Consider the following 27,504-nt stretch of genomic DNA (forward strand, 5'->3'; position numbering starts at 1 on the left):
TAGTTCCCATTTCACTTTCCCTGAGGCCCTGGTCCTCTGACTCGCTCTTAGACCTCCCAGGAAATTCTTTGGTCATAACCAGCTATCAGGCATGTAGTTTAACACTCCTAAGAGCTGGAGAGTGCTGGTTTCTACCTCGTCTTGTTCACCTCTGTAAGGCTGCTCTTTCCCTGGCTCACTCCCATTTCTGCATTTCCTCATGTACTGCCTTCCCAGAGTATTTTCCCAACACCTACTGCTGTGCTTGACCTGAAAGCATGTCTAGTTTCTAACTTCTTCCCCTCTGGCCCATGCCATGGCCAGAATGAGGGGTTGGACTAAAAATGGTAGCTTCCAAACAACTTTTTCATTAACAGCAAGTTTACTTTACGCATCAACTTTTAGGTGGAACCCCCAAACAGAAAATAAAAGCTTGCTTAGGCTAATTAAATCTTTCCTGAAAGAAACACATCATTGTTTGCTGGACCCAGCAAGCAGCAGAGAATCCTAGAATCCCTCAGAATTTATTCCAAAATTATGAACTAGGTAATCTTCCTATCCTCTTCAAGTTTCTAGGCAGCTTACAAAATTCAGTGGTTTGCTGAGGTCACACAGTAAGACTGGCCAAATCTAGCCTCTAGAATAGAATGTGAATTCTACAGTTGAGAGAGTGGAGACCTTCACTGCCCTGTGTAATTCTTGCAGCCTCCATGTAGAAATGCAGTGCCTGGCATGACCTGGATGCTTCATCAGTAGTGGTGAAGGAATGAATGAGTCTTACTGAAGAGCTTTTATGTTCCAGGCTTCTTCTGGCCCTTAGCTCTCAGAACAGAACTATGAATAAGGCTGACCAACATGGGTCCTTCTCTTATGGAGCTCAGAGTTAAAACAGGGACTTGAACCTGAAACTGATGATCACAGGGGGTTAATGAATAATTACAACTATCTGGCCCGACACAGGCAAGAAGACAGAAGTCAGGCAGGTCTTAAAGTGGCCCCCTGGAGTAAGGTGCGGAGTGGGGTGGAGGTGTTTCCTGATTCCTGGGCCCTGTCTCTTCCTCATGCCTTGTTTTGCCACAGAGATCTGGCCTCATCATCTTGGCTAAGGGAGTGACTGAGGACTGCCTGAGGGGAGGCAGTGACCTCAGCTGCTCAGCTGCAGGAGCCCTGCTATGCTCTGTCACAACCATAGTGCATGCTGTCTCTGCCTGGAGCCCTGAGCTGGGCAGATACTAAGTCTCCACTCATCAGCTGAATGCTCTGTTTCCTCCTCCCACACCATCTTCCCAAACTGTTCTTCCTGCTTAGGGTGGCCACTTCTACCTCTCATTGCCCACCAAAATCCTTTCCACACTTCAGGGTGAAGTTGAAATACCACCTCCTTCAGGGAGCCTACCTTGATCACCACCCCCACTTCCTTACCCTGAGAGGAAGTGATCATTTCCTCTGCTGGCCTCACATGGTGCTCAGCTTCTACCTCTCTTGCTGCAATGCCCGAAGCGGATTATGGTGTGTATTAGATCATTTGTCCATTTATTTCACAACTGTTTACTGAGCACCTACTGTGGACTGGGGGTTGTAGACAAGGTCCCTGCTTTCTTGAAGTTTGCTTTCTTTTAGGAGAATCAGGACAGAAAAGTGAATAAACAAATGAAATATTTTCAGGTTGATAAGGGCTAAGAAAAAAATTTAGCACAGAGAGTTTGGGGGTGGATTGTGTGTATGCTGGGTTAGACAGGTCAGTCAGGGTCGGCCTTGCTGAGGAAGTGAAATTTGAGCTGAGCTATGAATGACAAGAAGCAGCTAGCTATGGAAAGAGCTGGAGGAAGGGCATTCCAGGTCAAGGGGAGATCATGTGCCAAGATCCTGAGGCAGGCAAAAGCTTGGTATGTTTGAGAAATCGGAAAAAGGCTAGTGTGGTGGTCATGAGTGGGATGAGAGAAGTAAGAAGGCATCAAGGAGGTGGGCAGGACCAAGGTCAGCTTGGGCCTCATGGAGTTTGTTAAACATAAGGAACCACTAGACACTGGTAAGCAGGGGAGAGGTGAGACTGACTGATGTTCATTCATTCATTCAGTGATGACACATGCCTCCTTTGTGATAATACAAAAGGAGGTGCTGAGAACCCAGGGACCAGAGATGCTGTCTGCCTTCTAGGTGTACAGGGGAAACAGGGGGGCCTCTGCTGAGTGAAGTCATCCTAAGTGCATGGTCTTTGCCAGTTCAGATTCTTGATCTGTCAGGTTCCTTTCGACTTTGTTATTGGGAGAATGGTACGTGAGCCTCCGCTGCCATTACCTGGGAGTATGTTAGAAATACAGACTCCAGGGGCCCACTAGACCCACTGACTCAGAATCTCTTCCCTGCATTGATTTGTGCTTACATTAAAGTTTGAGGAGGACTCAATCCAGTAAATGTATGGAGTAATAGACTCTTCCTAACCAAACTGAGATGGAGAAGGAAATGGCAACCCACTGCAGTATTCTTGTCTGGAGAATTTCTTGTACAGAGAAACCTGGTGGACCACAGTCTGTAGGGTCACAAAGAGTCAGACCTGACTGAAGCGACTTAGCATGCACACACAACCGAACTGAGGGGATGGTGATGAGTCAGATGCCAGCTTAACAATTCACTGCTACTAACGATGGACAGGGAGGCCTGGCGTGCTGTGATTCATGGGGTCGCGGAGAGTCGGACACAACTGAGCGACTGAACTGAACTGAACTGAACCTCTTACATCAATGCATCTCGAAAGTTTAAAGTGCATGCATAAAATTGAGCTGCAGGAGCTGCTTGTATATTTTGGAGATTAATCCTTTATCAGTTGCTTCATTTGCTATTATTTTCTCCCATTCTGCAGGCTGTCTTTTCACCTTGCTTAGAGTTTCTTTTGCTGTGCAGAAGCTTTTGATTTTAATTAGGTCCCATTTGTTTATTTTTGCTTTAATTTCCAATATTCTGGGAGGTGGGTCTTGGAGGATCCTGCTGTGATTTATGTCAGAGAGTGTTTTGCCTATGTTCTCCTCTAGGAGTTTTATAGTATCTGGTCTTACATTTAGCTCTGTAATCCATTTTGAGTTTATTTTGGTGTATGGTGTTAGGAAGTGTTCTAATTTCATTCTTTTACAAGTGGCTGACAGTTTTCCCAGCACCACTTGTTAAAGAGACTGTCTTTTGTCCATTTTATATTCTTGCCTCCTTTGTCGATGATAAGGTGTCCATAGGTGTGTGGGTTTATCTCTGGGCTTTCTATTTTGTTCCATTGATCTATATTTCTGTCTTTATGCCAGTACCATACTGTCTTGATGACTGTGGCTTTGTAGTAGAGCCTGAAGTCTGGCAGGTTAATTCCTCCAGTTCCATTTTTCTTCTTCAAGATTGCTTTGGCTATTCGAGGTTTTTTGTATTTCCATACAAATTGTGAGATTGTTTGTTCTAGTTCTGTGAAAAATATCGTTGGTAGCTTGATAGGGATTGCATTGAAAAAACTGGAAATAGAACTGCCATATGATCCAGCAATCGCACTCCTGGGCATACACACCGAGGAAACCAGAATTGAAAGAGACACATGTACTCCAATGTTCATTGCAGCACTGTTTATAATAGCCAGGACATGGAAGCAACCTAGATGTCCATCTGCAGATGAATGGATAAGAAAGCTTTGGTACATATACACAATGGAGTATTTTTCAGCCATCAAAAATAATGCCTTTGAATCAGTTTTAATGAGGTGGATGAAATTGGAGCCAATTATGCAGAGTGAAGTAAGCCAGAAAGAAAAACATCAATACTGTATACTAACGCATATATATGGAATTTAGAAAGATGGAAACCTGAACCCTGTATGCTGCTAAGTCACTTCAGTCGTGTCCGACTCTGTGCGACCCCAGAGACGGAAGCCCACCAGGCTCCCCCGTCCCTGGGATTCTCCAGGCAAGAACACTGGAGTGGGTTGCCATTTCCTTCTCCAATGTGTGAAAGTGAAAAGTGAAAGTGAAGTCGCTCAGTCGTGTCCGACCCTTAGCGACCCCACGGACTATAGCCTACCAGGCTCCTCCATCCATGGGATTTTCTAGGCAATAGTACTGGAGTGGCTTGCCATTGCCTTCTCCCCTGTATATGAGACTGCAAAAGAGACATAGGCATATAGAACAGTCTTTGGGACTCTGTGGGAGAGGGTGAAGGTGGGATGATTGGGGAGAACGGCATTGTAGCATGTATATTATCATAAGTGACCAGTCCAGGTTCGACACATGATACAGGATGCCTGGGGCTGGTGCACGGGAATGACATGGAGGGAGGATATGGGGAGGAGGGAGGTGGGAGGGGGGTTCGGGAGGGAGAGCACATGTACACCTGGGGCGGATTCATGTCAATGTATGGCAAAACCAACCAATATATTAATGTAAGGTAATTTGCCTCCAGTAAAATAAATTAAAAATAAATAAATAAAAAAAAAATAAAAAATAAAGTGCATGCATATCACCTGGGAATCTTGTTAAAATGTAGGTTATGATTCAACAATTTTGGAATGGGACCCCGCGTCCTGTTTATCTCTCAAGCTTTAAGGTGATGCTGAAGCTATTGTTCTAAGGAGCACAGAGCTTCACCTGAACTGAATGAAGTTCACAGAAGCCAAAGCCGGGTGAGGAGGGTAGGAGTGCTATGGGCCAAGCTGGAGAGACAGATAGGGGCTTGCTCATGCTGCCTCTTTGTATGACTCCCACAGTGTTTTGATAGTAACTCTGTGAAATGCTTTCCACATTGAAGCATAATCTGGGCATCAGAGACTGTTTTTTTTTCTTCCCCTTTGTCTGTAGCCCCAACACAGTGTCTGGTTCATAGTCAGGATTCACTACATATAGACTGAATGAGGGTTGATTTGAGACAGGATGGAAAGTCTGAGGAATGGAGTCTTTTTGATGCAGCATGTCTGATGCAATCTTGGCTGAACCAGCACCATTGGTACACTTTTCTCCAACTAATTCTGGTAGCAGCTGGGCATATTCCCCAGATTTGAAAACAGCTCCAAAAAAAGTCCTGCCTCTGGTTGAGATAAATATAAATCACCATATCTCCCATATGGAGCAGAGGTGGACAGAAGGTGTTCTGCAAACCAACAGGAGTGTTTGACCAAGACCTAGTCAACTTCAAAATAGAAACTGGGACTGAGTGTAAATGACATAAGAAGGACAGGGGCATGGCCTCCCCAGGAAATCAAACAGGCTGGCAGGACAACAGCACTGGCAAAGAGGGAATCTGGCTATTGAGCCTGGTGACTGGAAAAAAGTCAGACCCAACCAGGATGAGCAGGCACCCAGGAGTGAGGGTCTGAGTCACCACTAATGAGACATCAAACCACACTCGGCTTTTCCTGCCCGCCTAGTGAAAACCGTTTGCTCAAATCCTGTTCTATTTCAGGAAACACCAGCTGTATCATAGGAAGTCCTGCTCTTTCCACATTAGGAACAGGAGTCACTTCTCTTTGCTTTTTGGATGCTAACATGACACTTGTCCTAGAGGGCACAAAGCTATTGTGCTGCTCATGTAAGATAGATAGGTACAGTCTACCCCAGGAGGTTAGACAGGCAAGGAGAAACTGAATTTGAGTCTTCACCATAAAGCATGGATTTCAGTCCCTCTGAGAAGCCTTAAAATGTCCTGTGCCAGATTCTAAGTAAAGAGAAAAAACTCAGCAAGGTTTCATGCACTGTCACATCCCCCTTTCCCTCCCTCTTGTCCTGTGAAAGGTGCTTTGAAACCCTGGCCTCATCTTCCCAGAAGGGAGTAGAGATGCTGGAATGTATCCTCCTTGACAGGCAGATGGTTACTGTGCCTCTGGCATCAGTGATTTTCCCTGGGATCGTTGCCAAGAGCTGCTCTTTGAGATGGGTTGGGAGCAGGCAAGATGAAGGTGACCTCAGAATAGAAGAGAGGGTTCACCTCCCCACCCCCCAACTCCCGTCTCCTAGACTTGATTTAAAGTGTTACCGTCAATATGTGGTGATGGCTGCTGAGTATAGGATGCGCACACTGAGAGTTTAGAGGACAATGAGTCCCTAAGGAGTGGGCTAGGTGTTTTTTTTTTTCCTCACAGAATACCTTACCATAGCAAGTTAGCTAAGGATGTAGGATATTCAGAAGTTTCTACAAACTTGCTAGATTTTATTTGGGATCTTGGTGGATATTTCCACCAAAAGAACTTCTATAACATGTGGGAAATGAGTGGATTGAGAAAACAGAAAGGGGAAAAGAAAAATTTGATTTTTGTTAATGAGAGGGATCACCACATCTGCCAGTTTGAGATAGATTTTGCTTTCTTCCCATCCAAAAGTGAGATGGATCAAGACTGGTCTTCAGTCATGATGAAGAGCAAATGTACAAATTTATTTAGTTGTTTGCTGATCTGAAGCTCACTGTAGTAGAACATACTGGTCTGGATAGAAACATAGGGAGTTGGGGTTTGGTTTCAGCTCTGCCATTCAGGTGCTGTTCACCCTTGGTCTAGTTGCCACCCGTCTCTGGGCCCCAGCTCCTTCTGCAAAATGAGAGGGCTGGATTAGACATGATTTCCCAAATCCTGTAACTGATTATTACAATAATTAAAAACAATTAAATCACATAGTAGATGACTGTGAAAAATTTCATTCTCCTTTAATCCTCTTGCTTAAAGAAAGGAGAACATCTCAGAGTAGTGTTAATATAGCTCTAACTGGAAAAGGTCAGTTTTCATTCCAATCCCAAAGAAAGGCAATGCCAAAGAATGCTCAAACTACCACACAATTGCACTCATCTCACACGCTAGTAAAGTCATGCTCAAAATTCTCCAAGCCAGGCTTCAGCAATATGTGAACCGTGAACTCCCAGATGTTCAAGCAGGTTTTAGAAAAGGCAGAGGCACCAGAGATCAAATTGCCAACATCCGCTGGATCATGGAGAAAGCAAGAGAGTTCCAGAAAAACATCTATTTCTGCTTCCTTGACTATGCCAAAGCCTTTGACTGTGTGGATCACAATAAACTGTGGAAAATTCTGAAAGAGATGGGAATACCAGACCACCTGATCTACCTCTTGAGAAACCTGCATGCAGGTCAGGAAGCAACAGTCAGAACTGTACATGCAACAACAGACTGGTTCCAAATAGGAAAAGGAGTACGTCAAGGCTGTATATTGTCACCCTGCTTATTTAACTTCTATGCAGAGTACATCATGAGGAACGCTGGGCTGGAAGAAGCACAAGCTGGAATCAAGATTGCTGGGAGAAATATCAATAACCTCAGATATGCAGATGACACCACCCTTATGGCAGAAAGTGAAGAGGAACTCAAAAGCCTCTTGATGAAAGTGAAAGAGGAGAGTGAAAAGGTTGGCTTGAAGCTCAACATTCAGAAAACGAAGATCATGGCATCTGGTCCCATCACTTCATGGGAAATAGATGGAAAAACAGTGGAAACAGTGTCAGACTTTATTTTTTTGGGCTCCAAAATCACTGCGGATGCTGATTTCAGCCATGAAATTAAAAGACGCTTACTCCTGGGAAGGAAAGTTATGACCAACTTTGATAGCATATTAAAAAGCAGAGACATTACTTTGCCAACCAAGGTCCGTCTAGTCAAGGCAATGGTTTTTCCCATGGTCATGTATGGATGTGAGAGTTGGACTGTGAAGAAAGCTGATCGCCGAAGAATTGATGCTTTTTAACTGTGGTGTTGGAGAAGACTCTTGAGAGTCCCATGGACTGCTAGGAGATCCAACCAGTCCATTCTAAAGGAGATCGATCCTGGGTATTCATTGGAAGGACTGATGCTAAAGCTGAAACTGCAATACTTTGGCCACCTCATGCGACGAGTTGATTCACTGAAAAAGACTCTGATGCTAGGAAAGGTTGGGGGCGGGAGGAGAAGGGGATGACAGAGAATGAGATGGCTGGATGGCATCACCGACTCTGTGGACATGAGTTTGAGTGAACTCCGGGAGTTGGTGATGGACAGGGAGGCCTGGCGTGCTGTGATTCATGGGGTTGCAGAGAGTCGGACACGACTGAGCGACTGAACTGAACTGAACTGAACACCTGAATACTTCTTGATCCTACTTTTTTCAGATACTGAGATCCGACTTCAGGTTCAGTCTTCCTAAGACTATATGTATGTATCCAGATGAGACTCTACATTGTTTTGTTTCATTTATTTTTATGGTTACTTTTGTTTTTAAGACAAGTGACCCCAATTTTCCATTTACAGCAATGATACAGAGTTTTCTCATAAAATAAGTGTTTATGTAGATGAGACCATCTAAAGAAATCTATGAAGGTGATACTCACATATGGCAAAAACCATGAGGTTGGTACTTGAATGATTGCACTTGAGAAAAACCCATCTAGATGACCTCTAAGTGCCTTTTCATCTCTTGGGCCAGTGGATGTGAATGCCCTGGTTTCAGCACAGAGCATACTTTATTGGCCTCCAACTGCCTTAAATGTAAGCTTTGTGTGTGCAGTGATTGTATGTGCTCTTTGGGCACTGTATTCAAAACATCTGTAACCACTGTATCCATTCAGTGGGCAGCACATGGTTGGACTTTACTATATGATTCTGAAGGAATGAATGGATGACTCAGGTGGAAAATACTGCACTGTGGTATCTTTCTAAGTTTTGTTGCAAAGGAGAAAGAACCTTCTGCATTTCAGACTCTCTGGAGCTGTGACAGTCACAGATGGACACACATACACATGCAAACATGCTCTATACTTTGAATGTTGAACTTTAACCTAAGTTGAACTTTTGTGATCCCATTGACATGTGTAGAACAAATTTAATACTATTTTTGTTTTTAAATAATTTGGCTTGTGACATCTTAGATCTTCTATGGAAAAAGACAAGATTTAAATAGTGAATGAGTGAATAAATGTGTGTGTGTGTGTGTGTATTTGCTTTTGATATTTGGTTTTCCTTGTTTTCAAATCTCATTGGCTCTCTGCTTGGAGTATTTTTAAATTGACTGGCTGGTTCAAATTGTGCTTGAAAACAGTTTTGGCATGGTCTATAGACCTGGTGTGTCTGCTGGGTTAGTGTTTGGGCGTGCCACCAAGCTACTTTGGCTGGATGACAGTTTAAACACAGCCAAACAGCTGGTCCTGCTGGGGAAGACACTGGTGAGAAGATTCCACAGAAACAATGCCTTGGCCTGGGTACCCCTGCTCCCACAGGGGCATCTGAGGGTCCAAGGAGACCAGTGGATTCAGGGGAGCCATCACTGACCCTCATTCACCTCTGTGTTCTATTCCCTTTTCCCCTTAGAACTGTAGATGGTTCTGACTTTCAGTTGTTGGGAACTGCTGCTTCTGCAACCAGAGTTAGTACAACAGAGAGCACAGATTGACTTTCTCATCAGCCCCACCTCATGTTTCAGGTGAAGGCTTTTCCCTACATGGGGGAAGGTAGGGGAGTGTGCGGAGAAGGCAATGGCAAGCCACTCCAGTACTCTTGCCTAGAAAATCCCATGGATGGAGGAGCCTGGTAGGCTGCAGTCCGTGGGGTTGCTGAGGGTCGGACACGACTGAGCGACTTCACTTTCACTTTTCACTTTCCACTTTTACACATTGGAGAAGGAAATGGCAACCCACTCCAGTGTTCTTGCCTGGAGAATCCCAGGGACAGGGGAGCCTGGTGGGCTTCTGTCTATGGGGTCACACAGAGTCGGACACGACTGAAGTGACTTAGCAGCAGCAGCAGGGAAGTGTGAGGTCATCTTTTAGATACTGCCATCTCTGCCCCCTCAGCCAAGCTTCAGCTGTGTTAGCCTCCTCTGAGGGCAAAGGAACATCAAGGGTGAGGTAAGTGGAAGCAGACTTATTGAAATGTAATGAAAAACGTTCTAGTTACATAAACAGTGAAAATAGTTATTACAAAAGAACAAAGTGATATTCTCCACAGGGCTGTTGTGATGAATTGAGACGCTGAAAGTAAAGCTGGCAGTTGTGTCCAGCCCATTGGATGCACTCCATAAATAATAGTTATGATTATTATTTAACTCCTTCCACAGTAACTGGCTGCTAGTGGGTCTCAGTAGATGTTTGCTGAGGGAACAAAGGGTGGAACTGGCTGCCTTAGAGGGAGGAAACTGGAGATGTCCAAGCGGAAGATATATATTACCAAGTTATGGTATTGATACTCCCATCAAATATCAAAATAAAAAATTGAAGTGAGTTTGGAGGCAACACTTTAGATCTGTCACCCATCAGCCCAGTTGTTGTCCTTTAAGGTAAAGTGGCTTCGACTGGCCAGACAAGGATGACTTTCCATGTACTGTCCTCTTTCTGCATGACTGAGGTTGAAGTGAGCATATGCCTCAAATTAAGCCAACATGCCTTCAGATGCTAGAGTTTGGCAGCAGCTCTTTGATAGGGCAATAATTGGGGGCAGTGAAGCAGGGGGGTATCCCCTTTCTCACATGTGCTTTCCGAGTTTTTGAGTTTTGATGTGACGTTCCAAGGAGCCTGCTCCTGACTTAGTGGAATATTAAGGAGTTAAGGTCTCTGAGTCATGTCTTCTGATAAGGGTTTCTGTTTCTCTTTTCCTGACTTAACAGTGTGATGAAAGTAAGCTTCAAGAACTCAACACTTGACTCAGTTTGACTGGATTAGAGGGAGATGACATATAGGACATTACTGAGATAATGAAAAGAATAAAATCCATGTGAAAGTCTCTTTCTGAGCCACAGCTGGTCTCACCCCAGGACTCCAGGAGTTGGTGATGGACAGGGAGGCCTGGTGTGCTGCAGTTCATGGGGTTGCAAAGAGTCGGACACGACTGAGAGACTGAACTGAATTGTGGCATGGACTATATTTTGTGGTCAGCAAAATCTTTTCAAGTTCCCCAGTCAAATGGTCTTTACAGTCAAAAGGTAGCTAGGGAGCCATGATTCCGAAGAGGAAAAGGTCTCAGTTAGAGGTAAGGGGGCTCTGGCTTCACAAGAAGCATAAGATGTCACAAAAGATGCTAATGGCTAACAGACAGCTTACTGTGTGCCAGGCAGCATGCTCAGCCCTTACATGGATAGTCTCTGTCAATCCTCTGAGCAGCCCTGTGGCAGGTGTGTGATAGTATTAATAGATGCTCATGGTTTGTGGTCCCAGGCAGCACTCATACTCTGATCATGAGTCCTGGTTTCTCTCTGGGAGCTATATTCCTGTTTCTGGTCTTGTTGGAATGGTAAATCAGCTGTCTCCCTCTCTCACTGTGGTACCCGAGGTTTCTTCAAATCACACTGTGAAGGCAAGGTAAAGTCCAGTTGGAATTTCCCTCTTCCGAGCTTGGAATCCTGAGCTTATCATTTGAGAGCAGAAGAATCCCTAGGACTGGATGGGATTTCCATTTCCTGTCAGAGATTGCCAGGGAACTTCTGTTCCTGCTCTGAGGTTGTCTCGAGCCTTCTCTTACCTTCCCTTTTGTGAGTAGCCCCACACCCTCCAGTGAATGTGAGTGGTCTTGAGTTCCAGTCTTTTGCCTCTAGAGCCCAGGAGTTTAACCGTTATACAATATTGGAGAGAGCCTCTCTGTTTCCTTGAAGGCCAGAGGTTCTAAGAGACTCTGATTCTCAAAGTCTGAGAAAGTAGGATTCTAAAATACAATGAATGCCTTTTCTGTTCTTTTGGAGCTGATCAGTGTTCATACCTGTATGTCCTCCTCCCAAGTTAGCTGTTGGTCTGAGCTGTCTGCTGAGTTAGCAGCAGAGTGGGTGTGTGAGGGCTTTTAGACTCTAGCACAGCTGACAGAACACATCCCTTTACTCATTCTGGCTTCTGCCCACAGGCTTCTTGTAGTTGGCTCTGCCTTCCTGATCTGCTGGCTTGTTCACAGACCTGGAGTTTATGATCCTTGTAGGATAAATCTGCAGGCCACACAGGAAAAATCTGAACTTGAGCAAAAAGGGGAAGAAAACAGAACCTTGGACACTACTTTAGAGTTTCTGCCCTGTTCATAATCCCCAGAGAGACCTAGGGATGGTCTGTCCACTAAGCAGTAATGACTTGGATCTCATGGAAGCTTTGAGAAGCACTTCACAACCCATCTGCAGAATGAAAAATTAGAAATGTTCCACCTTATCACTACTAAGTAGATATAAACAGATATTAATTTTAAGCGGTCATTCATTTCCTCAATGCTATTCTTCATTCAATGACATAGATAATTTGAATTGTGTGTGAACAGATACATTTTCCCCATATGAGACTCAATAAAATTATTTTAATTTTAGACAAAAATGTAGCCCAATATTTCCTGAGTTGCCTTTTGCCAAAAAATACTGCTTACCTTTGGGTATCCTATAGGATTCTTCAATATAGGAGCCTGAGTTTCTCCATGTGATCTAGCTACAGTGGCTAGCTTGGGAATTTTCAAGCTTTTTTTTTTTAAGCAATGGAATAATTTTTTTCAATCACAGTTTTATGTAGGATTATAATATACAAAACAGGTATGATAGAACTTCTCTCTTGAAATGACCCCTGACCTGTGGCATCCCCCTTACTTTTCCTACCTGGGTCCCTAAGGCAGCTCTGAAGAACCACAGGTGCTGAGGAACCACTGGAAAACTACTGACCTAATCTGAACCGAAGTGAGCCTGGGGCAAGTGGGCACCTGAACAGGATCTGGGCTAGAAAGTTTGCATTGTTCTTTTCCTCTTTGTCTTTCTGTCTCTGCCTGGTGCTCCCTTCCTTGTCCCAAGATAAGGCCGAGGGAAACAAGAGAGTGGTTTTGAGAGATGAGAAAGGCAGGCCACTATATCCTTTAAAGCTGAGATTCCAGGCAGAAGGTGGGAAGATGGAGTGCTGAGCTGGGCAAGAAGAGGCTCCCAGTAAATTCTCAGGATCCCTCAGGTGGACAGAAACTGGGAGAAGGGTAAAGAAGTTAAGAATAGGCGAGGGCAGCAGCTAAAAGACAGCCAAGGACAGAGTGTCACATGCTGAGCTGTTTGTAGCCCAGGGTATTTACGTGATTCCCGGGCTTCCTCAGAGTAGGGTCAGACACAGCATAAGGGCATTTGTACCAGAAGTGGCTGGTTCCTTTTGCTTTGTGTCTGTCCTCCTTTCCTTGCTTCTAGGGGTCTCTGAAGAATATACCCATCATTGGAGCCTCTGAATTTGGGTCAGTGAAAGTCAGAAACTGGCCAAGATTATATGATTTGCAAAATACCTTTCTATACATGACCTCATTGCTCCTCTGAGGTATGTCGGGAAGGTGTGTAAGAGGAATGCTACACAGCATCCAACGTCACAGAACACTGCAGATGCCACCCCCATGAGAAAGCAGAGCATTAATGAGGTAGGGAGAGGAAAATGGTGCAGACAGGCTAATTGCTGACTCTCCTGTGTACGGCCTCCCACTTAGGCTTGGCCACCGGGCAGGATGGTAGCGGTTATACATTCCATTCCCAATAGGTCAGAATGGCTTTGTGCTAAGTTTCCTGGATTGTGTCACTCAAATGTGTCATGTGTACTTGGTAGTCATAGCATGTTGCTCAAGAAGGATGATCTTCTAAGCCAGAGGTCACACACTGTCTGCACCCAGTGGGTTTTGTTTGGTCTGTATCAGATTTAAAATTTTGAATTAGTTGCCAACACTAAAAAAATTTCGAAGATAGAAACATCTGCATTTCTGGTTTTCTTGAAAAACTGGAGGATCTGACAACTGCCCTCTTTCCATGAGTCATGTATTCTCCACACCACCAGAGACCCCACCCAGCCTGCTTGCTTCTTTATGTGCCTTGAGTAGGCCCATGCACATTTGAGTTTGAGACCCTTGGCTTAGAGGACAGGGGTTGCAAACTATGATCTGTGAGCCAAATCTGGCCCATCACATGTTTTTATAAATGAAGTTTTATTGGGTCATATTGGGTCATATTGGCTGCTTTCATAGTACTCAGTGCAGTGGTTACTTGCTAGAGAGATCACAGTGTCTGCAAATCCTAAAATACTTTCTATCTGGCCCTACAGAGACCCTATCTGATCCCTGATCTAGACCATGTTTTCTAAACAAAAGTTTTCACCTATCAGAGGAATTCTTACCAGTGTTCTAAACTAACTTCACTTTCTCTCTCTTCAGACTTTATTTATAACCTACCAAACTGACAGGGGAATTTGGTGACCGGTTGTTCCCCAGGTCTGGGTTATTAGGAAGTCATGCAATGTCAGTTTCGGTGTCTGGCCATGAGGCAGTTGGCTTCCTTTTATTTTCCCCTCATCTGTCATGGCCTTGGAAAAAGAACAGCACTACCCAGAATGACTGACATCCTGCTTTTCTGCAGACTCGAATTAGCCTGGCAATTATTAATTATGAGAACGTTAGCTTACATGTGTATAGTGAAAGTGATTAACTCCACAGGATTCCTGCACCTTTTCTAACATTTCCTTCTCAAGACTATCCTGCTAGGCAGGTCAGTTGCCCACTCAGCAGCTCCTCTTCCTCCCATCTTCCTTGCTCTAGAACCCAGCTCTAGGCAGTGACTGAAAATCCCAGAATCTTGCCTTTTGGCCTTCTGCAGTGGCTGAGAGGATCACACGCTCCTATTCTGGCTAATGACAGACAAGGAAAGTGTTCCTAGAGGCTCTGAGGGAATACTTTCCTTCCTCATAAGAAAGTGACACGTGCAAGAGAGATTTCCATGTCCCTTCTGTTCTGTTTGTGGGTGTGGCTCTGTGAAGAGGTGATGCTTGGAGCTGCTGTAGCCATCTCTGGATATGAGGAGAGGCGTTGGTGATGTGTGGAAGATGCTGGGAGGAAGAATGAGACAATCCTGAGTTCCTGGGGACATCCTTGAGCCTGGAATCACTGTCTTCCAGATGGTCCTCATTGTGAGAAATACTAACAAAAGCTTCTTGTTAAAGCCGCTTTGGGTCAGATACTCTGTTATATAGGCCAAAGCATCTTAATTTGAATGATCAGCCATTACCTCTGGTTTACATACTTTTTTAAAACTGCTGCTGCTGCTGCTGCTAAGTCACTTCAGTTGTGTCCGACTCTGTATATTTAGTTCTTACTATGTGTTAGGTATTATTTTGAGTTCTAAATAGTGGCTCATTTAGTCTTTATAATGACACTAGAAAATAGATATTATTCCATATGATATCACTTGTATCTAGCATCTAAAATATGGCACAAATGAACCTATGCACAAAACAGAAACTGGCTCACAGACACAGAGGACAGACTTGTGGTTGCCAGTGGCGGCAGGGAGAGGGATGGACTGGGAGTTTGGGGTTGGTAGATGCGACTATTACATATGGAATGGATAAACAGCAAGATCCGGATGTATAGCACAGGAAACTATATTCAATATCCTATGATAAACCATAATGGCAAAGAATAAGAAAAGATTATATATGTATAACTGAGTCACTTTAGCTGTGCAGCAGAGTAAATCAGCTAGACTTCAATTTTAAAAAGTACATATTATTATCCCAGTTTTATAGAGCAAAAAATGACACTTAATAAATGCTAATACTGCATGAGGTCACATACCTAGTAAGAGACAGAGCTGGGAATTAACCCAGTCTGGCTCTGGAGCTCATGGGCTTAATACTCTACTGTGCTCTCTCTCTGGAAGAAAAGAAAATGATCTGCTATCTCACAGCATCTGGTGTATTCCTTAGCTTGGGTCAGACACTGGAACAGACCTTATATTGTTCATCCTCATCAGACAGTGAGTGCTCCATCACTCTCCATCTTCATCTCTTGTTATAGCCTGGATCTTGGTGGGTGCTCAATCCTTGGACTGGATTTCAAGCCCCTTTGCTGCTCTCCTGCCACTCTTTCTTTCCCCTCTCAGCTGTAGGCATCAAACCATTGCCAGCCTAGAAAAGTGCAGGAAGGTACCCTGTGTCCTGTATCCTAATGAGGGACATTTAATGGGGGCCATGGATACATGGATACTGGGTTTGAAGGCAGGCAGAATCAAGTTCAGTTATGGCTCTGCAACTTCTAGCTGTGTTACCACAGGAAAATCCTTTCCTCTCTCTGAACCTCAGTGTCCTTTCTTTTAAATGGAGCAACAATGACCTTCCACTGTGGTTGTTTTGGGTATCAAAATGGTAAAAGTATAAAATGCTTAACAAAATACCTGGCATCAAGTAGTTACCCAGTTAATGGTAGATACTATTATTAGTAAGGTTGCTTTTTTATTCTTTTTTAAAAAGTCATTTAATAAGAGCTATCTTAAAAAAAAAATAACCTACTTGTTTATTGGGTGTGCTGGATCTTGTTTGCTGTGTGTGGGCTTTCGACAGTTGTGGTGAGAGGGGGCTACTCTGCAGTCGTGGTGCACAGGCTTCTCTTGTTGGGGAGCACAGGCTGTAGAGTGAGCCGGCTTCAGCAGTTGTGGCGCCCAGGCTTAGCTGCCCCATGGCACGTGGAATCTTTCCAGGCCAGGAATCAAACCCGTGTCCCCTGCATTGGTAGGCAGATTCTTAGCCACTGGACCCCCAGGGAAGTCCTGCGTTTTGATTCTTATTGTCACTATGAGGGTGTTTGTGGAACAACATGTCTGTATGAGGCAGACCTGAAACCCTGGGAGTAACGGAGGGGACTCACTCTGGTGGTGACGTAGAGTCAGGAGAGCAGCATGCCAGCCCGGTTTGGGGATATCAGGGCCTTCCCTTTCTCTCTCTGGGCTTAGGTTTCCCCACCTGTCAAATGCATGTATTTGCTGAGATGACCTCTAAGGACCTTTCCCGGGTCAGATAGGACACACTGCGAGATGCACCAAACACATCGGCCTGCTTTCTCTCTAGGACTCTGCACAGCTCAGGAGCTGTTACTGTCTCTGAGAGTCCTGATTCAGTCTTCTCCAAAATCAGCCAAGGTTGTATATGGGTTTCCAACCCATCAGCCTCCAGCATGACCCACTGCCTGGCACAAGGTTCATGGTCAACAATTCTGAGTTGGATGAATGAAAACTCCAGTGAGTGAGTGAGTGAGTGGCCCCTATGACCCCTGAAGTTTGGGCCAGTTTGGTTTCTTGTATATAAATATTTGGAATATAACCATTATTATGGTTTTTGGCAAGGGTGAATCACTTAGTCATGGTCATGGCCTTGAACTGAACCAAACTGTGAGCCAGCACCAGAATAAACTGCATTCAACCGCCGACCTCAGAGCCAAAGGGAAACCGACTTTCCATTGACCCACGAGCCAGGTTTCGTTTTGCAAGAAAAAAAAGATTATGAACAATCCAATATTCAGCAAACTCTGTTTCCTTCCTTGAATTTTCTTCTAAACCCTCAAATTGGTACAAAATTAGACCCTAAATAATCCCTGCTTATATTATTGCACAATATACTCAAATAATAATAATATTACCCAACACTTGCAGGGCAATTACTTTGTGCTAAGTGCATTATTTCATTTAGTCCTGAAACAAACCTATAAAGTAGGTACTAGTTTTATTCCTCTTTTACATGTGAGGAGAATTTGACAGCTAAGTAACTTTTGCTAAGGTCACATGGCTGTTAGGAGGCATGGTGGACATTTTAAGAGAGGTTCACTGGACTCCTCGGCATCAGTGACAGTACATTTAATGAGCATATGATAGGAGGCAGTCACTGGGCTGAGCGTTTTGCATGCATATGCTCAGTTAATCCCTACAGTAATGCTGTCTGCAGTGCAGTATTAGCTCCATTTTAGCGATGAAGAAGCAGAACTTTTGGGAGATACGTAACCATCCAATAATTTGTGTGTGGTGGAGCCAAGTTATCTTTGTACAATGGCAGAGTTCAGAAAACTCAAGGTTAATAAGGAGGGAGAGATGTTTCCAAAGGCATCATGAATCATGGTTGAACTGGGTCTAAGTTTCATTGAAGACGTTTTCCATTCATTGCTGGGATGGTGTTGTTCAGTAACAGTGGGAGGGGACCTGCCGTATGGCCGATCCACCATGTCCCCTGCCCTCACAACAGGACAGAGAGTTCAGTGGAATATAGCACATGCTTTGGAGTCAGCCCTGTGTTCACATCACAGCTCCCAAACTAACTTGCTGGATGACCATGGGAATAACCCTTCCTCTCTCTGAATCTGTTTCCTCTTCCACAAAATGGAACAATAGCCAGGCCTGCTTCTGAGGTTGCAGAAGGAGTAAATTTGAGAAGGAACATAAAGCATATGGCACCGAGACCATCACACAGTTAATGTGGATTAGCTGTTGTTATTGTCATTGAAATGATCCAAAGCTGAAAGAGGTTTGAGAACTGCATTTCCACACGGAGAAGCAGAAATCTGCTTCACAGGATGATTTCTTATGGTGGAAAAGAGGCCCAGAAGCTGAAGAGTGTCTGACTCTATAAGAGACACATATGTGTTTGGGACACACACACACACACATATGCACCTGCATGCCTTCACACCTGGACACACTTATCCTTATGGCATATGTGTGCACATATTTGTGCATGCATGCACATACATACACGTATACACACACTATGTGGGCCTTCCTGGTGACTCAGAGGTAAAGAATCTGTCTGCAATGCAGGAGATGCAAGTTCGATCCCCGGGTCAGAAAGGTCCCCTGGAGAAGGAAATGGCAACCCATTCCAGTATTCTTGCCCAGGAAATCCCAGGGACAGAAGAGTCTGGTGGGCTACGGTTTATGGTGTCACAAAAGACTCAAACGTGACTTAGCGACTAAACAACAGCGAACACACAAAACATATATGGCACATATATGCTCATACATACACAATACTACACCTATGGCTGTACATGCTCATACATGTTTGCATGTACCCACGTGTGTGCATGTGCATACATCACATACACGCACACCCTCACCCTACTTTGCCTACTTAACACCTACTCCTTTAGCTTTCAACCCAAAGGTCACAGCCATGGGGCAGCTGCTCTGACCTACCAGGTGAGGTTGGGCCACTCAGGCTGTGTTCTTGGCACAGTGCATTTCCCCCTTCAGTTTCTTAATTGTCATTGAATAATTGTGTAATAAGTTGCTTAATTCTGGATTTCTTACCAGAATTTTGTTCTGCAGAGGGAAGGGACAAAGTCTGACTGTTTTCCACTGGTGAAAAGCTGATAACATAGCCTGGCTCATAGTAGGCTTTCAACAGATACACACCATTGATTGAACAGAACCACCAGATTCCATTTTGCATGCAAGCTGGAGGATAGCTGATTCACTGTGGGCTACCTTGTATGAGTTTTTGGCTTTGGATCCATGGTGGTTTGTAGGCTCTACCAGTGAAACCCAAGCCTCAGAATGCTGTGGAAGCTCGTTAGAAAGAAAACTCACCTTTCAAATGTGTCCTGAGTCACCAGGAAAACAAGTGTCGGCGGTGGATAGAATGCTAAGAAGTCTGAAAGGTAGACATCTCCTTGCTACTTCTCGCTCCATTTTCCGTGGGAGGTGAGGGGACAACAGCAGCTGCCACAAGTAATAAGGTTGATGAATCACCAACTGGGCTGGGTCAGAGCTGTTTTCTTTCTCTCAGGCTAGACGATATCAGTGAACAGGCCCAATTAGACATAGAGAGGGCAGATGATGGGCTGATGGAAATGAAGAACGTAGAGCTGGGAGGTTTGAGTAATTTATTTTCCTTCCTTTATTTATTAAAGGAATAGTTCTGGGCACCTTCTAAGTGCCAGGCACTGGGCTAGTTGCTGGAAATTGGAGAATTAGGAGAAAATGAGATCTATGTGGTCTTTGGCCTCTGGGTATTCAAGCCTACTTGAGAGATGGACAAGACAACAGGCAATCAGAATGCAGTGTGATCAGTGCTCCACTGGGTAAGTTTGATAGAAGGTGGCTCCAGGGAGAATGGGGATGGCTTCTGCAGAGGAAGATCTCCGAGCTAAGACCTGGAGAAGGACCACAGTTATCCAGCCTGGGAGAAGAGGAAAGAGTAGTGTGAGTGGAGAGAAGTGTTTGTGGGCAGGCCCCAAAGGGAGAGAGGGCACACGGTACGCCAAGAGATGGCAGGAACTTGGTGCAGCAATAGCTGGTTGGTCCTGCTGTGTGGGCCTGGGGGCAGGGTCCATGGGATGCAGAGTTCATCCGTGTGGACTCAGAAGCCCCTGCCCCCAGGGTGTGGCAGATGTATCCTAGGACTGAAGTACTCATAGGCTGGGAGAGGACCATTCTGGGGATAAGTGGAATCCATCAAAGGGGACCAGAGCACCTGGGGCAGGGGTCTCCTGAGGATTCAGGGTGTGGGGGAAGGAGCTTTGCCTTCCACTGGCTACATGACTGACCATCCTCTGGGCCTGTTTTCTCACCTGTCACCAGGGAGGCCTAGGTGACCTTTCAAGTACCTTCCAGCGGCTACTGCCTAAGCTTTCATTAAGCTGAATGAGCTGCGTGCTACACCCCCATCCCCCACAGCCACTCTGCCTCGCCTCCCATCCCCACAGCTCTTTCTGCCCTTAAGTGTCCACCCTGGCCACCTGGGCATCATATTCTCTATCACTACTCAGAAGCTGTGTCTAACAGGCAACTCACGTCACCTCTCTGGGCTTCAGTTTCCACACTAACGGGAAAGTGATGGGGGTGATAATAACACCTAATTTTTCCTCCTCATCTGGTGCCCTTCTTCACCCAGGCCACCTGGCCTTCTCTCTCCAGCTATTACTTGCCTGGAATTCTTTGCCTCTTTCTCCCCCAGCCCCAGCCCCCAGCCCCTCACTTTTGTCATGCTAATTCTTCCTCCTCTTTCAAATAGAAGCTTAAGCAAGATTCCTTCACAGAAGCCTTCCTTAATGGGGTCCATCCCTTGCTGTATTCCACTTTAACACTCTGTATACTTCCTTCTTACCACTCATCACAGTGGTCCTTTACCCAGTTGTGTGTGATAACTGAGTATTTCCCTTTCTGAGGTACAAGCAGGGGCAGGGAATATATCTGACACCTGTCCTGGGTGTATAGTAGGCCCTGGGTGTGAGTTGTTCTTCAGTGGATAAATGAATATCTTGATGGATTTAATATGTTTCATACATATGTAAGTTATTAATTATACTCAACCAGGCCTACAAACTGGCTGAGTATAATAAACTCAGTTTTCAAAAAAAAAACAACACAAAACCCACAAGTTTAGTAACATGTTATAGCCACTAGAGGGCGGTGTGAAACCATAAAGTTGGGGGGTGGGGACCTCGGGGACCCAGGCCCTTTTATGAGTTGGCATGGGGCTTCTAACCCCACTCCAGTACTCTTGCCTGGAAAATCCCGTGGACAGAGGAGCCTGGTAGGCTACAGTCCATGGGGTCGCTAAGAGTCGGACACGACTGAAGCGACTTCACTTTCACTTTTCACTTTCATGCATTGGAGAAGGAAATGGCAACCCACTCCAGTGTTCTTGCCTGGAGAATCCCAGGGACGGGGGAGCCTGGTGGGCAGTCTATGGGGTCGCACAGAGTCGGACATGACTGAAGCGACTTAGCAGCAGCAGCAGCAGCATGGGGCTTCTAAGGTGGCACTAGTGGTAAAGAACCGGCCTGCCAATGCAGAAGATGTAAGAGACGAGGGTTCGATACCTGGGTGGGAAGATCCCCTGGAGCAAGGCATGGCAACCCACACCAGTATTCTTGCCTGGAGAGTGTTATAGACAGAAGAGCCTGGTGGGCTACAGTCCATAGGGTCTCGAAGAGTCGACATGACTGAAGTGACTTAGCACACACGCATGCATAATGTTCAGCACTTTGTGTTCTATCCGTATCCTGGACTCATTACATAAAATTCAAAATATACATAGACCATTATAAGTCGGAAGGCTTGTCAAAGCCTGTTTGGTCCAATCCTGGACACTGAGGCCTGAGGGAGAGTGAGGTCCCCCTGCCTTCGCTGGCCATATGGCACAGACTTGTTCCTGTTTGTGGGCAAACCCCTCTCTTTTCAGTATTCCTATTTTCTATTATGTGGGAGACATCATTGTAAATCCTATCTGTCCAACCATCCAATACATATTTATTGACCTTCCACTACATGCTGAGCACTGTTAGGTGGTAGAAATTCTGGTGTACCAAACAGGTCCCTATCTCATGGAGGGCACTGTCTAGTTGGAAAGAGGGACATTGAGAAATCATATATCATTACAAACTGTGATTAGTGCGATGGAAAAAGTCAGAACCTGTTTCAGTTCAATTCAGTTCAGTCGCTCAGTCGTGTCCGACTCTTTGCGACCCCATGAATCACAGCACGCCAGGCCTCCCTGTCCATCACCAACTCCCGGAGTTCACTCAAACTCACGTCCATCGAGTCGGTGATGCCATCCAGCCATCTCATTCTCTGTTGTCCCCGTCTCCTCCCGCCCCCAATCCTTCCCAGCATCAGAGTCTTTCCCAGTGAGTCAACTCGTCGCATGAGGTGGCCAAAGTATTGGAGTTTCAGCTTTAGCATCAGTCCTTCCAATGAACACCCAGGATTGATCTCCTTTAGAATGGACTGGTTGGATCTCCTTGCAGTCCAAGGGACTCTCAAGAGTCTTCTTCGTGATACCTAATTCTTTCTTGAGCTCATTCTTGGAGGAACAGTCATATAGCAGAAACCCAGAAGTTGAGCAGCCACTGGCAGAGGGATCAGAAGACCAGGCTTTTGTGCACAGGTCCATCTGAGCTGCCAGGCGCCATTGGGCAAGTCCATTCCCCTCTTTGTCTTCTGTTTTTCCATCTGTATAATTATAGAAGCATTTCAACCTAAAACTTTTGATTAGGAGAGGCTTGTATCTTAAATACTTGGGGTGCCTTCTCAGTCCAGGAGCTTGAACTTTTGGAGTTCACATTATATCTACAATATACATAGGGATCTCACTTTAAAGGGTCAACCATTTGAGATGTGAATTTTCACTGTAATGAAGTTTTTTTCATGTGCTAATTTCTGTAAGTGAGGATCTCACCTATTGATGTCTCACGGACTAACTTGCTGTTTAGTCACTCAGTCATGTCAGACTCTGTGACTCCACAGACTGCAGCACACCAGGCTTCCCTGCCCTTCACCATCTCCCAGACTAATTAATTAAAAACGCCAAGAATTTAGCTTCGCAGAAGGTTTTCAGTCTGAATTTCCAGCAGGTGGGCAGGTGGGAAAGACTTGTAGCAGGAGGCAAAAAGGATTAAATTTCAAAACCTAGAGTTAAGCTCTTCCAGGTTAAAGCACTTATTTATTGTTAAATTTTTAATCACTGTCCATCTGGGACAGGTGAGCCCTGGCTCAGGGTCTCTGGAATACAGCTAAGAACCTGATGCCCTTGAATTTGCTGTTGCTGAGGAGGCTATGGTTCCATGGCTCCCACCTCGGACAACCATTCCCATTCCCTGTGGAATCTGGGAAGCTCTGACCCTCTTACTCTGGGCTGAAGAAGGGCACATGCAGGCATGTCTTGCATCATGCAAATATCTTGGCTCTTGAAAAGGAATATTTTAATCAGAATATTTATCTCTTTGACCTGTTGCTCCAGGACCTAGCTTGTCCATTAAATTTCTGAAATTTGTGGGGCAGTTGCAGCAGGTGGTAGGCTGGCCTGGAGCAGAGCTGAGGGCGGTAGTTTTCCGGGACGGGGCCACCTTCATGTGGTTGCCTCACCTGAGAGTTTGTGAGCATAGAGGATGAATAATGGAGATGGTGACCCAATCAGCTTTTGCCTGTCCCAGGATGGCCAGAAATCTCTAAGGAAGAGACAGGGAGGTGATGAGGTACAAGACAATGTAAAGGAGCACAGGAAGGTCTGTTTAAGCTGGTGTCTACTCTGGGTCATGCCGAATCAGCAGTCCAGGTTGTTGGATCAGAGACAACAGTCAGTTGGATTTAGAGCCCAAAGACCTATAATTTGCACTGATGCAGAGGGAGGAGATGGCATCTGGAGGACCCAGGAAGATGAAATGAAAATGGCATAAACAGGAGATCAGCATTAATGGGAACCAGGACCCATGGAAGGGAAAAAGGGAAAAGAGGTTTTTCAAATGATCATAATTCTTCACATGGGTTTGCTTACCCGTGCACCTCATGCGTACTTCACACGCACAGTATTGTCCACTGTCTCTCCTTGGGTCCCAACTAGTGCTGTAAGACAGGTTGGTCATTTCCACATTACCAATGGGAACTGCAGCCCAGAGATACCTGGTTAGTGGCCTCGCCAGAAGAAAGCCTGGGTCTTTGCATTCTTTGCCCAGGGCCATTCTGTTAGTAGTTTCCTGAGTTTCCGTTCTGTTCTGTCGCTCAGTCGTGTCCGACTCTATGCGACCCCGTGGACTGTAGCCTACCAGGCTTCTCCATCCACGGGATTCTCCAGGCAAGAATACTGGAGTGGGTTACCGTTTCCTTCTCCAGGGGATCTTCCCGACCCAGGGATTGAACCCGGGTCTCCCGCATTGGAGGCAGACGCTTTAACCTCTGAGCCACCAGGGAAGCCTTGTTTAACTGATGCAATGCAGGGAGTAATTGTGTACGAAAGATGAAGCTGACCTACCCTTTCAGATGCTCTCTCCTTGAGTTCCCACCATGGAACTCTGTTTAGAAGCCACCAGATTCACTGGTGCTTTGTGGGACGGACTCAGAGCCACTGTCACTCCTTGGCGAGGGAGGGGCACTCGCTGGCTTCCTGCAACACAATGAGGGCGACAAACTTTGATCTGGTGATGCTTGTAGGAAGGATCAGAAAGGGAAAGAAAGGAAGAGGGACAGCTCAGAAGGAAATTGACAGTTACAGAAGAGATAAGACATGTGCTGCTGTGTCCTCTCAGGAATCAATCACATTCAGCTGGTCACAGGACGAGCAGCCTCTGGAGGGGAGCAGGTGGTCAGCTTGGGGCCTGGAGGAGGAGTGACCATATTGCCTAGTACCAGAACTGTGCTACCTGCAGTGAGAGCATAGGGCCTCAAGTCATGCAGACTCAAGTTCAAGTCCCTGTTCTGCCACTTACTGGTTGTGTTCTTGGACCACACACGTAGTCTCTCTCTTAATTTCTTCATCTGTAAAGTGAGAATAAAGTGTCCAATATGCTACTGGGGAAGAGTAGAAAGCAAGTCAAACTCTGGAAGATAGTAGAGGACAGAGGAGCCTGGGGTGCTGCTGTCCATGGGGTCGCAAAGAGTCAGGCACCACTAAGCGATTGAACAACAACAAAAAGTGGTAATAATAGTGGTTGTGGAAATTAGATGAAATCATACAGAAGAAGTACTTGTCACAATAGTAACCACTAAATAAATATCAGTTGGGCTTCCCTGGTGGCTCAGAGGTTAAAGCGTCTGCCTCCAATGCGGGAGACCCGGGTTCGATCCCTGGGTCGGGAAGATCCCCTGGAGAAGGAAACTGGTAACCCACTCCAGTATTCTTGCCTGGAGAATCCCATGGACGGAGAAGCCTGGTAGGCTGCAGTCCACGGGGTCGCATAGAGTCGGACACGACTGAGCGATGGAACGGAACGGAACGGATGGTCATAATAGTTGTAACGAATTATGTGAATGGAGTGAATTAGGTTTAATATTGTAGATTATATTGAATAATATAAGCATTCTCCTATCTCCTCCAGTTGATAGATTATTCCCTTGATTTCAACTCTTCTGGGCTACCTTAAGTCTCTTCTGCTTTCTCACACAAATTATTTTTAACTTTTTTTTTTGTTTTTTTCATTTTCCATTCACTGAAGAAAAAATAAACCTCCTTCTGAGGCTAAAGAAGCTGAGTCTTAGATAAGGTAAGGTAACACTGTTAAGTAAGGTGACCAAGGTGATACATGTAGTAATGTGCTGCTGCTGCTAAGCCGCTTCAGTCCTGTCCGACTCTGTGCGACCCCATAGACGGCAGCCCACCAGGCTCCCCCGTCCCTGGGATTCTCCAGGCAAGAACACTGGAGTGGGTTGCCATTTCCTTTTCCAGTGCATGAAAGTGAAAAGTGAAAGTGAAGTCGCTTAGTCGTGTCCGATTCTTAGTGACCCCATGGACTGAAGCCTACCAGGCTCCTCCGTCCATGGGATTTTCAAGGCAAGAGTACTGGAGTGGGGTGCCATTGCCTTCTCCGTAGCAACGTGCACTAGAGCCAATACCCTCAGCCAACACCTTTTAGCAGGGAAGACAGACTTCCGTGAATGACAGAGAAGCACAATGAATGACTCCATAGGGACTTGCAGAGGGAACTAGCCTAATGCAGGGGTTTGGGAAGGCTTCCCTGGGAGTTAGCAGTGTGGCAAGGGATGAAGATTTTTCATTGGCTGAATGGCAGACTGGAGGCGAGCGACCCCCAGAGGGAGCATGAGGAATGCTTTCAGGAATCTGGCATGTGAGAATTTTAAAAATTGCAATAATTATGTATTCATTGCAAATTATTAATGCAAAAGACTCTGTTGTACATTTATGAAGTGATAGCATGTTTCCTTCCTTTTAAAATGTATAAATACATGTACCTACCCCAGTATTCTTGCCCGAAGAATTCTTGTATGGACAGAGGAGCCTGGTGGGCTACAGTCCATGGGGTGGCAAAGAATCGGATATGACTGGGCGACTAATACTTTCCCTTTTCACTTTCAGAGACCAATAGTTGGCAAACATTAGCTGTGTGATGACAAAAATCATGATTCCAAAAGTCTAATGTCTAAAGTTTTGGAAACTAATTTTGTACCACTTTGAGTTTTTTTAGAAGAGAAAACTGAGACTCAGAGATACTAAATGACTTGTTTAATGTCACGGAGTGAGTTGGTGACCAGGCTTAGTCATATGAAAATCTGTTCCATTTCCCCCAAATCCTAAGATAACAGGGAAAGTGATGTATCAGGTTTGAGTTCCAGGAGACCTTTGAGAATGATTCTCAGTTCTTTTGGCAGCCCAATTCTTGGATTAGAATCTTGCTGGCACTTTCTCTATTGTTATTTTTTTTTTCAAATTAATTACTTTTTCCAGAATTCATCTGTCTTCCAGATTCTCCTCCGTGGTGAGAGGGCCTTGGCTTTAGAAGGAGGATTTGTGACCAAGTCACTTTGTTCTCCTGGCCCCTGAATCATTAGGTTAAGTTCTGTCAGCTGACCTTACCTGGAGCTGGGGAGGGACAGACCCTGGATTTCTAATCTGGATGGGGCTGCAGCCAAGCCAGGTCTCGTCCCTGGTGTGTGGCCGTGAGTGTAACCTCTTCCTCCCTGGGCTGCCTAGCTGATGGGGCTAGGAAGAGAACATGAGGCTAAGTATTTGGAGCTTGAAATGCCTGCCACTGAAGGAGCTGTTATGACCGTTCATGCCCTCCCTATCAGTAGCAATGAGGCACGTGAGCAGTGACCATCAACCATCCTGGCCAATTGACTCCAGAGCAGTACCCAGAGCTGACCCTGCTCTGATATGCTGACATTTACTCAACAACAAGACTGCTTTCTAGGGACTTCCTGGTGGCTTAGATGGTAAAGAATCTGCCTGCAGTGCGGGAGACCTGGGTTTGATCTCTGGGTCGGGAAGATCCCCTGGAGAAGGGAATGGCTAACCAATCCAGTATTCTTGCCTGGAGAATTCCATATACAGAGGAGCCTGGTGGGCTACAGTCCGTGGGGTCACAAAGAG

General features: G+C 45.4%; 1 long non-coding RNA gene across 1 annotated transcript in view; it reads left to right on the forward strand.

Annotated features, from left to right (window-relative positions):
- The window catches only part of LOC129558284 (uncharacterized), a 162,869-nt gene that overhangs the window by 4,501 nt on the left and 130,864 nt on the right, over positions 1-27,504 (forward strand). The gene's annotated exons all lie outside the window — the stretch shown is intronic.

The sequence above is a fragment of the Moschus berezovskii genome, chromosome 8 (assembly GCF_049115385.1).
Source record: "Moschus berezovskii isolate FMDL1 chromosome 8, NW_MosBer_1.0, whole genome shotgun sequence".
Classification (NCBI taxonomy): domain Eukaryota; kingdom Metazoa; phylum Chordata; class Mammalia; order Artiodactyla; family Moschidae; genus Moschus; species Moschus berezovskii.